The 14,807-nt window shown below is 42.2% G+C and overlaps 1 pseudogene across 1 annotated transcript; it reads right to left on the bottom strand.

The window, feature by feature from the left end:
- Window positions 1-449: 449 nt before the first annotated feature.
- LOC128578989 (E3 ubiquitin-protein ligase SIAH1-like) lies at window positions 450-2,497 on the bottom strand (annotated as a pseudogene). The gene has a single exon (XR_008378016.1). The product of XR_008378016.1 is annotated as an E3 ubiquitin-protein ligase SIAH1-like (transcript).
- Between the last annotated feature and the right edge of the window lie 12,310 nt (window positions 2,498-14,807).

The raw sequence follows: 14,807 nt of genomic DNA, 5'->3' as shown, positions 1-14,807 counted from the left end.
GGCCAACTCCCTACCCACTGAGCATAGGTGCCCATGATTTTTTAGTTTCTTGAGATGCATTATTAGTTTTATTTGAAATATTTTTGTATAAACATTTATTACTTCTAAAATTAAAGGTCTCTTAATGCTGCTTTGCTCTGTCCTATAGATTTTGGAGTGTCGTATTTCAGTTTTCATTTATCTTCAGAGTTTTTTTTTTAGACAGAGTCTCACTGTGTCACCTGCAGCAGAGTGCCATGGTGTCACAGCTTACAGCAACCCCAAACTCTTGGGCTTAAGCAATTCTCTTATGTAGCTGGGACTCCACATACCCAGTACAATGCCTGGCTATTTTTTGGTTGCAGTTGTCGTTGTTTAGCTGGTGTGAAAATTGCCAGCCTTGGTGTATGTGGCCGGCACCCTAGTCTCTGAGCTATAGGCACTGCCCAGTCTTTTTTTTTTTTTTTTCAATATTTAAAAATCAATTTATTTCTTAACTTTTCAAAGATTGTTTGAAGATATGACTCAACTGTAAAACAGAAAGGGAGAAAAAGAGAAAGAGGGAGACCATCTTAGAGTTGCTTTAAATAAGCTTTTGATAATTTTTCTGATGTCACCTTTCTCTTCTGGAACTTCACCAAATAACTGAATTTAAAATAATTCTAATGAACTGATTAATGTGGGACAGAAAATATGTACGGAACACAGTATGAACTTTACCATAAACAATTATGCATGTCAAAGGATGCTTTAACTTTAAAATGGTACAAAAAAGGGCGAGGAAAAACCTGAATTACAGAAAAGAAAGTCAAATTTATTTAATGAAAAACTAGAATAAAAATTAGCAAATAAACACACACACACACAAAAAGCAGCACTATGTAATGACTCACAAAGGGGAAAAGCAGTGGCCCAAGACCACGCAAGATGGCTTGTCAGTTCAAGAGAAGAAAACGCGCACACGCTCGCACATACATGTTTGCTCACACACACATTCGATCACTCACACACATGCACGCTCACACACACGTGCTCAAGCACGCTCACACGCACACGCTCAAACACACACACACACACAAAAACCCAGTAATTTTCAGCGTTACAATCAATCTACAACAAACACAAAACTCAGAATTATTTTACAATGCTTCCTTTCTTAATACAAAAGATGCCCATCTTGGGTGTATATATATATATATTTTTCAGTGGTTTACTGTTGACTTATTTTTAAATATATTAGTGTTACTACATGCAACTGCTTCCTGTATTTAACAGCCTTTCTTTTATTTACCTTCATGTATCTACCTTCCACCCACCAAAAGAGTTTCAGGCTGGCAGGCAGATGGGTGCCTTATTTCCTGTGAAATTGAATGCAACAGTTCTAAACACTGGCCAGAAAATGTCTGATTGCCATTTCAACACATGGAAATAGTTACATTGATGCCTAAATTGCCATTTTCTGCAAAAAGCTGTGCAATGCTGGTGTCAAAGACTAGGCAGTCACTATTCATAATGGCTGTTGCAATTCCCTCATGAATGGACCGAGGAGTTGCTTCCCAAGTCAATCGCCGTCTATGCCCATTTAGCTCAAGTCGGTAAGCAAAATTTTCCGCTTGCTCGCGTGTTCCTATCAGCTGTACAATCGCGAAGAACTGCTGGTGACCATCGTATTTTTCCTGTTTCTCCAGGACTAACATGAAGTGAAAGCCAAAACAGGACTGCATCATCACCCAGTCAACAGCACCAGGAAGATTAATGTCTGTAGCAAGGAAAACTATGTCCTCCCCCTGCAGGGTGGTGATGGACTTGTCTGGTGCATCAGATGGGGCATGACGGCATCCAGAGAGCCTTGCCATTTACAGGAAGCACCCGGGCACGGACAGGAGTAAGGCCTAAACTCACAGAGCTCTTCGTGGTCTGCTTTTTCTGTGTGTGGCAGAGTTATTTCACATCCAGAAGAGGCATATTTACAAGGAAAAAGTACTGAATTGGCCACTTTTTCCATAGCCAAGTTGCGAATGGATCCCAATGGGCCCCGGCAAGTTGGACAACATGTGAGCTTTGGGCGACAGTTGCTACAAACAAGATGGCCACTCTGGCACTGGAGAATGGGTGGCAGCACATAGTCAAAGCAGACCGGGCACTCAAACAGACTGGCCAAGTCATTGTTGGACGCAGTTGTGCCGGTCAGGGCAGGCACCCTCTGGGATGGTGGACACTTGGAGGTACCGGTAGGTAATGCTGTGGCAGTCTGACGGCTCATTTCTGGCAAGCCGCTCACGCGCTCTGCTCTCCAACGACATAAACAAGGGAGGAGGCTGCCTTCTTCCCCCTGCACAATGAAGCCGCAGGCCGGACCAGAGCGCGGCACCGTCGCCGACCGCTGCGGCCGGGGTCCGGGGCAGCGAGCGGCGGCCCAGGACGGACGGCCCCGTGCGGCCGGCGCTCCGGGACGCCGCGGGGAGGGCCGGCCGCTGCCCGCACTCAGCTGACCTCCGCCATGTTGGCCGCACACCCCGGGACCACTGCCCAGTCGTAAGATATTTTTAAATTGAATTCTTAATTTTTTCCTTCATTGGTCGTTCAAAATCATGTTGTTAATTTCCATGTATTTATACAATTTCTGACATTTCTCTACTTATTATTATTATTATTTTTATTTTTTTATTTTTTTTTAAAAAGAGAGCAGACGAGAGCAAAGCTTCCCCACCCCCTTCCTCTCTCTTCTTTTTTTTTTTTTTTTGTAGAGACAGAGTCTCACTTTATGGCCCTCGGTAGAGTGCCATGGCCTCACACAGCTCACAGCAACCTCCAACTCCCGGGCTTAAGCGATTCTCTTGCCTCAGCCTCCCGAGTAGCTGGGACTACAGGCGCCCGCCACAACGCCCAGCCATTTTTTTGTTGCAGTTTGGCCGGGGCCGGGTTTGAACCCGCCACCCTCGGTATATGGGGCCGGCGCCTCACTGACTGAGCCACAGGCGCCACCCTCTACTTATTATTTTTAATTTGATTCTATGAGGTCTTAGGAGAAACTTGATACCATTTAAATTTTTATAAATATGTTGAGATTTATTTTGTCATCTCACTCATGGACTCTTCTGGAAAATGTTTCATATGCTGATAAAAAGAATATATATTTTGCAGCTATGAAATATATGGCTCTGAAAAAGTTTATTAGGTCCATTTGGTCAAAGTATTAGAAACAGAAAGGTGTCAGGCCTAGGTTGTAATGAAAAAATACCAGTTAACACCTGGCAAATTTGGGCGGCGCCTGTGGCTCAGTCGGGAGGGCGCCGGCCCCATATACCGAGGGTGGCAGGTTCAAGCCCGGCCCCGGCCTAACTGCAACCAAAAAATAGCCGGGCGTTGTGACGGGCGCCTCTAGTCCCAGCTGCTCTGGAGGCTGAGGCAAGAGAATCGCTTGAGCCCAGGAGTTGGAGGTTGCTGTGAGCTGTGTGAGGCCACGGCACTCTACCGAGGGCCATAAAGTGAGACCCTGTCTCTACAAAAAAAAAAAAAAAAAAAAAAACACCTGGCAAATTTCCAGACTGCAAGCTTTCAAAAAAATGAAAATAAGTCTAGTTCACTCCCAAGATAGACAGGAAAGTACTAATTAATTTCTTACTTCTAGTTCACTTCAAGTTTTTTACATGGCTAAATCCCTGGGAAACAGACAAGGAGATACCAACTGTTCCCAAACGTGACTTTTTTTTTTTTTTTCTTTTTTTTGTAGGGACAGAGTTTCACTTTACCACCTTCGGGTAGAGTGCCATGATGTCACAGGACTCACAGCAACCTCTAGCTCTTGGGCTTCAGCGATACTCCTGCCTCAGCCTCCCAAGCAGCTGGGATTACAGACACCTGCCACAATGCCCAGCTAATTTTTGGTTGCAGTTCAGCCGGGGCTGGGTTTGAACCTACCACCCTCAGTATATGGGGCCGGCGCCCTACTCACTGAGCCACAGGTGCCACCCCCAAGCCATGACTTTTAAACAATACTAGATGGGGACGTACTGAAACTAAGATGTATAGAGGGGAAATATTAAAACAAAGATGTAAGATGTATAGCTAACGGACCACAAAATTCTGCTTCTGCACAATGCTTGCTTGCTACCCTACCCAGATGCACCTGGACAACTTGCGTGCCAACCAGAATGCAGACCAAGCCTTAAAAACCCAACCCCTTAAGCACTCAGGGCTTGCTCTCAGAAACCCCATGTTGGGACACTGAGGCAGTCGTCAGCCAGCTCTTCAATAAAAGGACTCTGCTTTAAATGTAACTTGCTTGACGGTTTGGTCTTTGTGGAACTCCTGGGCACAACATTTGTAGGCCCCAGCTAGATCCTATAGACCATGGCACTGTCAATCCTCAGATGGCCTCCAAGAGAGGAACAGGCTGTGGTCCCTCTGAAAGGAGGCACCCCCTGGAAACATTCCAGGGCCCCTGGAGGACCCAGATTCCTCAGGAGACCGGCTGACAATCAACCTTAAATTCACCTGTAAGTCCACCTCTGGAGGTAAGCCATTTAAATATCTATTTTTGGCTAGTGTCTTCAGAAATAGTGTTAACTATTTATGGTATTTTTGTTGTGCTTATTTGTTGTTGTGGACTGTTGTGAAAACATATAACTTTTTCTTGTATTCGTTTGTTGTGGATTGTGTAGGGCCCTTAACGATCTCTGAGGGAAGGCCAAAGGGACAGGAATCTTGGAAAGGAACTCCAGGTTGCTGGGGTATTGGCCTATCAGAGGCTCTCACAGGCATATGTCAGTAGAGTGACCTGTCACTAGAAACAACAAAATACAGGTGATGAGCCTCAGCTCTGTCAAAGACAGTAAGATGTTAGTGCCTCTGAGATATCAGTGCTTTGGCCTCAGGCCCTGGAGAAGGTGGGGTGCAAAAGGGAGGTGACAAGGGACTTTGATTTCTAACCTCAAAGGTTATGCCTGAAATTAGTCCTGTAAACCTGTAAGACAAGAACCTCAGACTCCCAGACTATCAACCTGTCAGAAACAGGAACCCCAGGTTACGGAGCTATCCACCTATCAGGAACTCCCAGAGACATGTGTCAATACCCATAGCTAGGAACACTGGGTTACCAGTTAGGAGCCCCAACCTCAAATATGCAATTTAGATTTATATACTTTTATTCATTTGTCTTCCGTGTTGTTGGTCTAGTTAACATATTATAGTTTGTACTTCCATTCTGTTCAGCATTATGGTTTGTATTTCTGCTCTGTTCAGCATAAGTTCCTCCTCTTTCAAGCCAGACTCCCCCCCCGAACTGTCTTCTTAGATATTTCAAAATTGTTTTTCCACAGACAAACATGATGAATATGGAATAAAGTTCTTCAAAGGGTGCCTCAGGACCCTTTGTGAACTCAAGTGGCCAGCCTTTGATGTGGGCTGGTCCCCTACAAAGTTCCTTTGATGCTTTCTTATGGGGACAGGTTTAGAAAGCAGTCACTGGAAAGCCTGACCACCCTAATCAGTTTCCTTATATTAATGTATGGATAGAGCTGGTAAATAACTCCTCAGCTTGGCTTCACACCTGTTTTCTCCGTCTAGAAACTATAGTTTAAGTAACAAAGACCTCTTTGAAGCACCATCCCATCCTCCCAGCACCTGAGGAAACAGAGGATCCCATCCTTAACTCTCTACCTTTCTGTCCTTTTAACCCTTCAGTCCCTCCCATGGTCTCTCCACACATCAAGCAGGATCTTCTTACAGTTCCCCAGAAACCTCCTTCCCTAACATCCCTACCTCCTCCTGGTGCTCAAAGCCACAGGGGGATGAGAATTTGTTTGTTCCCTTTACTACAAGTAATCTTTATAAGAAAGTACAAATGTATGGGCGGCACCTGTGGTTCAGCGGGTAGGGCACCAGCCCCATAAGCCGAGGGTGGCGGGTTCAAACCCAACCCTGGCCAAACTGCAACAACAACAACAACAACAACAACAAAAAAAATAGCCGGGGGCGGCGCCTGTGGCTCAGTCGGTAAGGCGCCGGCCCCATATACCGAGGGTGATGGGTTCAAGCCCGGCCCCGGCCAAACTGCAACCAAAAAATAGCTGGGCGTTGTGGCCGGCGCCTGTAGTCCCAGCTACTCGGGAGGCTGAGGCAAGAGAATCACCTAAGCCCAGGAGTTGGAGGTTGCTGTGAGCTGTGTGAGGCCACGGCACTTTACCGAGGGCCATAAAGTGAGACTCTGTCTCTACAAAAAAAAAAAAAAGAAGAAAAAAAAAAAAAAAATAGCCGGGCCTTGTGGCGGGCGCCCGTAGTCCCAGCTACTCGGGAGGCTGAGGCAAGAGAATCGCCTAAGCCCAAGGATTTGGAGGTTGCTGTGAGCTGTGTGACGCCACGGTACTCTACCAAGGGCGATAAGGTGAGACTCTGTCTCTACAAAAAAAAAAAAAAAAAGAAAGTACAAATGTAAATCTTAAGTGACTAGGACTGGTGAATGCTAACTCTAAACAACAGTAATAAAGTTTCGGATAACTAAAAAACTCAAATTACCCAAATTAACTGTTTTTGAAAGTAGAAAAAAGTTAAAATTATGTACACATAAGTACTTAAAAACTAAAATAGATAACAATTGATAAATTTTCACATGCCCTCCTTCACAGGGTGAAACAATTATATGAATAACCCCTGTCTGTATGTCAGTTTTTATCCCAGCTACAACTTGTCCGTAGTTTATCTAAGAAAAAAGAATGGAAAACATGAGGAAACCCACCCCACTGAAAACTGTACTAAAACATTAAAAAAAAAAAATTGTAAGAAACTACTGAAACTATATCTCCAAAAAGAATACTTTGAACAGGAATAACTCAAGAAACTGACTGTTCAAACAACTGTAATTTCCTTTAAAATATGATTAATTTTAGGGTGGCATCTGTGGCTCAAGGAGTAGGGTGCCAGCCCCATATACTGGGGATGTGGGGGTTGGGTTCAAGCCTGGCCCTGGCCAAAACTGCAAGAAAATTTTTTTTAATTAATTAATTATTTTTAAACCTGTTATTAAAATCCAAAAGTTTAAAAATTATAAAACTGCCACCTCTATAATATTTCAAAAATAACTAGATTCAACTGTGAACTTATCTAAAAGTGTGCTTTGCAGGGTGCAGCCCACTTGTACCAAAAATAAATTCTAAAAAAACCCCAGAGCCAAATTTCCGAGTTCCCCTGAACCTAACAATAAAAAACAATAAAAAAGATCCCTGTCTGGGCGGCATGTGGCTCAGTCGGTAAGGTGCTGGTCCCATATACCGAGGGTGGCCGGTTCAAACCCAGGCCAAACTGCAACCAAAAAATAGCCGGGCGTTGTGGAGGGCGCTTGTAGTCCCAGCTACTCAGGAGGCTGAGGCAAGAGAATCGCTTAAGCCCAGGAGTTGGAGGTTGCTGTGAGCTGTGTGATGCCATGGCACTGTACCCGAGGGCCATAAAGTGAGACTGTCTCTACAAAAAAAAAGATCCCTGTCTAACCCTAAATGAAAAAATTCTGGCTCAGCACCCATACCGTAGTGGTTATGGCACCATACACTGAAGTTGGCAGGTTTGAACCCAGCCTTGGCCAACTAACCAGCAATGACAATTGCAACAAAAAATAGCTGGGCATTGTGGTGAGTGCCTATAGGCCCAGCTACTTAGGAGGCTGAGGCAAGAGAATCACTTGAGCCTGGGTGCCTATAGCTCAAATGGATAGGGCGCCAGCCACATACACTGGAGCTGGCGGGTTTGAATCCACCCCAGGCCCACCAAACAACAGTGACAACTACAACCAAAAAATAGCCAGGCATTGTGGCAGGTGCCTGGTGTCCCAGCTACTTGTGAGGCTGAGGCAGAACTGGTTGAGCCCAAGAATTTGAGTTTGCTATGAGCTGTGACACCATGGCACTTTACCCAGAGCAATATAGTGAGACTCTGTCTCCAAAAAAAAAAAAAGAAAAAGAAGAAAAAAAATCCTGTATCAATATTATATTCCATAAGCTATCCCTCATACGTAAAATGTAGTAATTTAATTGTTTAAATTATTTAGAAAACTGAATCTTTATCAAAGAAAAAGTTTTACCTTTAAAGCCCTTCTAATTATCAGTCTAACCAAATAAATAACTTCATAGTATACTATGATCCTATTTTATAAAAATTTAAATCTTTGAAAGTAAAAAAATTAAACAAAAAATAAAACTCATGGGCAGCGCCTGTGGCTCAAGGAATAGGGTGCCAGTCCCATATGCCGGAGGTGGTGGGTTCAAACCCAGCCCCGGCCAAAAAAATAAAAATAAATAAATAAATAAATAAATAAATAAATAAATAAAACTCATAAAAAAATTTGTAAAAAAATTTACATGTAGTCCAGTTAACTATGTATTACCTATAAAATCTTTTAACTTATAATCTTATTTAAAGAAACATTTTAAACCTTTGATATTTAAGAAACCATCCCAAGGGCGGCGCCTGTGGCTCAGTGAGTAGGGCACCGGCCCCATATGCCGAGGGTGGCGGGTTCAAAGCCAGCCCCGCCCAAACTGCAACAAAAAAATAGCCGGGCGTTGTGACGCTGCTCGGGAGGCTGGGGCGAGAGAATCGCGTTAGCACAAGAGTTAGAGGTTGCTGTGAGCCGTGTGACGCCACGGCACTCTACCCGAGGGCGGTACAGTGAGACTCTCTCTCTACAAAAAAAAAAGAAACCATCCCAAAATCAAAACTCTAAATTTAATCTTTTTTTCTTTTTTTTTTGTAAAGACAGAGTCTCACTTTACCGCCTTCAGTAGAGTGCCACGATGTCACAGGACTCACAGCAACCTCTAGCTCTTGGGCTTCCGTGATTCTCCTGCCTCAGCCTCCTGAGCAGCTGGGACTACAGGCGCCCGCCACAACGCCCGGCTATTTTTTGGTTGCAGTTCAGCCGGGGCTGGGTTTGAACCCGCCACTCTCTGGTATATGAGGCCGGCGCCCTATTCACTGAGCCACAGGTGCCACCCTAAATTTAATCTTTTGAAAAATATTAAACTGGCTTGGCGCCTGTGGCTCAAGTGGCTAAGGCACCAGCCCACATACACCTGAGATGGCAGGTTCAAATCCAGCCCTGGCCCACCAAACAACAATGACAGCTGCAACCAAAAACTAGCTGGACATTGTAGAAGACTGTGGTCCCAGTTGCTTAGGAGTCAGAGGCAGGAGAATCGCTTGAGCCCAGGAGTTGGAGGTTGCTGTGAGCTGTGATGGCACAGTACTCTACCCAGGGCAACAGCTTGAGGCTCTGTCTCAAAAAAAAAAAAAAGTATTAAACTTAGTATATTAAAAATATATTAAAATATTATCAAATTTAAAATAATAATTTTATATAAATTATATATTCCAATATTATAAAATATTAATCTTAGTATACATTATCTGTAATAATTTTAATTCATCTCAAAAAATATTTTTTATAACTGAGTCCAAAATTTGTCCTTCAAGAAAATATTTTAAAAACTGATAAATTCTCTTAAATTCAAATTTCTAACATCTTAAAAAATTAAATACCTTTGAACTGAAAACAAACTGATAGAACTTTAATTAAAAAATTGACATATCGGCGCCTGTAGTCCCAGCTACTCCGGAGGCTGAGGCAGGAGAATCGCTTAAGCCCAGGAGTTGGAGGTTGCTGTGAGCTGTGTGAGGCCACGGCACTCTACCGAGGGCCATAAAGTGAGACTCTGTCTCTACAAAAAAAAAAAAATTGACATTATCTATGAGTATTATTAACCTACCTCCAAACAGAACAGAAATCAGTTACATAAAACTCAGTTTATTATAACTTTTTGTTTAAAACATTACTGGTTCTCTGTGTTCTGTTTGTAACTTTCAACAATGTATATTATAAACAGAATTTAAAACACTCATTTTTTCCATCTCCTTAATTAATTAATTAATTTTTTGAGATAGAGTCTCACTTTTTGTCACCCTTGGTAGAGTGCAGTGGCGTCACAGTTCACAGCAACTTCCAGATTTTTGACTTAGGTGATTCTCTTGCCTCAGCCTCCGGAGAAGGTAGGAGTATAGGCACCCACCACAACACCTGGCTATTTTTTTGTTGTTGTTGCAGTTTGGCTAGGGCCAGGTTTGATCCCACCACCCTTGGTATACAGGGCTAGTGCCCTACTCACTGAGCCACAGGCGCTGCCCATCTCTCCTTAATTTAAAAACCATTTATAAATATTTGCAATTTCTAACAATACAGTTATTTGTGTAAGTGCAATAAAAATGTTTTATTCTGGGCGGCGCCTGTGGCTCAGTCGGTAACGCGCCGACCCCATATACAGAGGGTGGCGGGTTCAAACCCAGCCCCAGCTGAACTGCAACTAAAAAATAGCTGGGCGTTGTGGCCGGCGCCTGTAGTCCCAGCTACTCCAGAGGCTGAGGCAAGAGAATTGCTTAAGCCCAGGAGTTGGAGGTTGCTGTGAGCTGTGTGATGCCCCGGCACTCTACCAAGGGCCATAAAGTGAGACTCTGTCTCTACAAAAAAAAAAAAAAAAATGTTTTATTCTATAAACATAATGAAAACAGTAATTAGTTTACCAAAACTTTGACTAAAATAGCATTTCCCAAAGTATCCAAACTATGTTAAAAAATTAAAATTAGTGTGGCACCTGTAGCTCAAGCAGCTAAGGCGCCAGCCATGTACACCACAGCTGGCAGGTTCAAATCTGACCTGGGCCTGCTAAACAATGAAAACTACAGCCAAAAAAAAATAGCTGGGCGTTGTGGCTGATGCCTGTAGTACCAGCTACTTGGGAGGCTGAGGCAAGAGAATCATTTACACCCAGGTTTGGAGGTTGCTATGAGCTTTGATGCCACCGCACTCTACCCAGGGCTATAGCTTGAGGCTCTGCCTGGAAAAAAAGAAATACATTGAAATTGACTTTATAGAAACCCTTCACAATAACTGACCAGATACCCATCAATAACATTTCCTGATCTATAATAAGTAACAAAAGTCACTTTCTAACAAGTCTGAGAATCAAAATGTACTTGAAAACCTCAAAGAAAGACAAATTTACCCAATACATACAGCTACCTATTGGCACAAATAAAACCTAGACTCATAAAAAACTTTCAAGTCTAACTTAAAATTGCTTATGAAAAATTCTTTAAAAACCAATATTAAGGGCGGCGCCTGTGGCTCAAGGAGTAGGGCGCCGGTCACATATGCCGGAGGTGGCGGGTTCAAACCCAGCCCCGGCCAAAAACCAAAAAAAAAAAAAAAAAACCAATATTAAGGGTGACATCTGTGGCTCAGTCAGTAAGGCACCGGCCCCATATACTGAGGGTGGTGAGTTCAAACCCGACCCCAGCTGAACTGCAACAACAACAACAAAAAAATAGCCTGGTGTTGTGGCGGGCGCCTGTACTCCCAGCTACTAGAGAGGCTGAGGCAGGAGAATCGCCTAAGCCCAGGAATTGGAGGTTGCTGTGGGCTGTGTGATGCCTGTACCAAGGGCCATAAAGTGAAACTCTGTCTCTACAAAAAAAAAAAAAAATATTAAAAGAAAGGGAAAAACCTAAATAACTGATAATTATTCTTACTACACTTTATACAAATAATCAGACCCAATGAAATGAAAGTGCAGTGTATTTTAACAACTAAGTTAATTCTACTATAATTTATCTTAATAAAAAGATAAATTGAAAAAAAAATTTAAAAAAATCGTGACCCACTTGTATTAAATTCCAACCTTATCTGTAATATCAACTTATAAAATGAAACATAACTGTTTTACTAAACTAGTCTGTTAAATAAAATTTAAAAACTAACCAAAAGTATTAAATTATATACAGTAATCCTATTTCCTCTAAAACCTTGAAACTGAACAAGAATTACCTATTGACCACACTAAAAATTTTGTATAGTATTAAGCATTATCTACTATATCTATATAAATACCTCAGGAAAAATTAGAACCTAAATAAGAATTTCCCAGCAAATAATGTAACTGTAACATAACCTCATAAGTAACCACACACCCAACTAATATTCAAGAATATATATTTGAATTATCCAGAACTTTAAATCAGTTCTGTAGAAACTCTCAAAACTATGTATTATTTTAAAAACTATACTAAGTTTATAAATAAAAGTATTAATGTTCTCATTATATAAATCTTAACTACTAGTTTCATTCTCTTATACTAAATCAAATCTTTACTTCATCTCTATCAATAATAATTAATCATGTTCTATTTAATACAGCAAAAATAGAAGAAACCCTCTCCTAAATTCCTCAGAACTTAACTTCACTACCCCATAAAAAAACAAAAGTAACTTAAAACCGTCAACATACCCTGCTCCAGCCATTTATTGACTGGTCCACACATGACTGAAATCTGAGAAAACTCCTCTCGAAACTTATCTTAATTAAACAACAACAAAAAAAGGTTGTAATCTATGTACCCACACCACTAAAATAAACAAATTATTCAAAACATCACCATTAGCAAACAACCCACGTTCAAAATAAAATTAATGATTTAATTTGTGATCCTAGACTAGTGAGGGGTTGTTAGACCTATTGGGGCTATACTAAAACCGAAAGATGTTGGGCCTAGGTTATAATGAAAAAATATCAGTTAACTCTTGGCAAATTTCCAGACTGCAAGCTTTCAAAAAAAAAAAAAGGAAAGAAAGAAAGAAGTCTAGTTCACTACCAAGATAGATAGGCAAGTACTAATTAATTTCTTGCTTGTAGTTCACTCCAAGTTTCTTATCTGGCTAACTCCCTGAGAAACAGACTGGGAAGTACCAACTGTTCCCAGATTGACTTTTTTTTTTTTTTTGTAGAGACAGAGTCTCACTGTACCGCCCTCGGTAGAGTGCCGTGGCATCACACGGCTCACAGCAACCTCTAACTCTTGGGCTTACGCGATTCTCTTGCCTCAGCCTCCCGAGCAGCTGGGACTACAGGCGCCCGCCACAACGCCCGGCTATTTTTTGGTTGCAGTTTGGCCGGGGCTGGGTTTAAACCCGCCACCCTCAGCATATGGGGCTGGCGCCCTACTCACTGAGCCACAGGCGCTGCCCCAGATTGACTTTTAAACAATACCAGGTGGGGGAAATACTGAAACGAAGATGAATAGGGGGAAAATATTAAAACAAAAATGGATAACTTATGACTAACTGCAAAATTCTGCTTCTGTATAATACATGTATAATACTACCCTACCCAGATGCACCTGGACAGCCTGCGTGCCAACCAAGATGCAGACCAAGGCTTAAAACCTGATCCCTTAACCTAGTGGTTCTCAAACTTCATAATGCTTTTAATACAGTTTCTCTTGTTATGGGCACCCCCAACCATAAAATTATTTTCGTTGCTATTTCATAACTGTAATTTTGCTGCTGTTATGAATCGTAATGTAAAATCTGATATGTAGGATATATTTTCATTGTTACAAAAGGGTCACAACTTACAGGTTGAGAACCGCTGCCTTAAGCACTCAAGGCTGCTCTCAGAAACCCATGTTGGGACATTGAGGCAGTCGCCAGCCTTTTACTCTTCAATAAAAGTATTCCTCTTTAAATTTAACTTGTTTGACAGTGTGGCCTTTATGGAACTGCCGAGCACAACAAAAGTACACATTAAAAATACAATGATATCTTGCCAAGATGATTAGTCCAGTGCATGGAGTGGATTTTTAAATTCTATATTATTTTGTATTGGAGTCTATTTTTCTATTTATATCTTATAATATTTGTTTTATTCATATATTTAGGTGTTCATTTTTTTTTTTTTTAGACAGAGTCTTACTTTGTTGCCCTGGTAGAGTGCTCTGGTGTCATAGCTCACAGTAACCTCTAACTCTTGGGTTCAAGCCATTCTTTTGCCTCACTCTCTCAAGTAGCTGGGGCTACAGGTGCCCACCACAACACCCAGCTATTTTTAGAGATTTTGGTCTAGCTTAGGCTGGTCTCAAACTTGTAAGCTCAGGAGATCCATTCACCTGGGCCTCCCAAAGTGCTGGGATTACAGGCATGAGCCACTGCACCCGACCCTTTTTACTACTTTTGACTTAAAAACATTTTATTTAACACAATTATACATACTTGTGGGTGGCGCCTGTGGCTCACTGAGTACAGGATGCCGGCCCCATGTACCAAGGGTGGCAGGTTCAAACCCGGCCCCTGACCAAACTGCAACAACAAAAAAAAACAGCCAGGCGTTGTGGCGTGTACCTCTAGTCCCAGCTACTAGGGAGGCTGAGGCAAGAGAATTGCCTAAGTCCAAAAGCTGGAGGTTGCTGTGAGCTGTGATGCCACGGCACTCTACCGAGCGTGACAAAATGAGACTCTGTCTTTAAAAAAAAAAAAAAAAAAAAAAAAAAAAATATATATATATATATATATATACATACATACATACATACTTCTGTTAGATCTGGAGTTTTATTTGCATGAAAAATAATCTCTCTCTGTCTTTGAGACAGATCTCACTCTGTTGCCTTAGGCTAGAGTGTCATAGCATCATAGCTAACAGCAACCTCAACCTCTTGGGTTCAAGTGATCCTCCTGCCTCAGCCTGTCACATAGCTGAGAAAACAGGTACCTGCCATCACGCTCAGATAGTTTTTCTATTTTCTTTTTTTTTTTTTGTAGAGACAGAGTCTCACTGTACCGCCCTCGGTAGAGTGCTGTGGCGTCACACGGCTCACAGCAACCTCTAACTCTTGGGCTTACATGATTCTCCTGCCTCAGCCTCCCGAGCAGCTGGGACTACAGGCGCCCGCCACAACGCCCGGCTACTTTTTTGTTGCAGTTTGGCCGGGGCTGGGTTTGAACCCGCCACCCT

The sequence above is a fragment of the Nycticebus coucang genome, chromosome Y (genome assembly GCF_027406575.1).
Source record: "Nycticebus coucang isolate mNycCou1 chromosome Y, mNycCou1.pri, whole genome shotgun sequence".
NCBI classification, from domain to species: Eukaryota; Metazoa; Chordata; class Mammalia; order Primates; family Lorisidae; genus Nycticebus; species Nycticebus coucang.
Note: the sequence above shows the minus strand (reverse complement) of the source record. Positions and strands in the feature narration are given on the sequence as shown.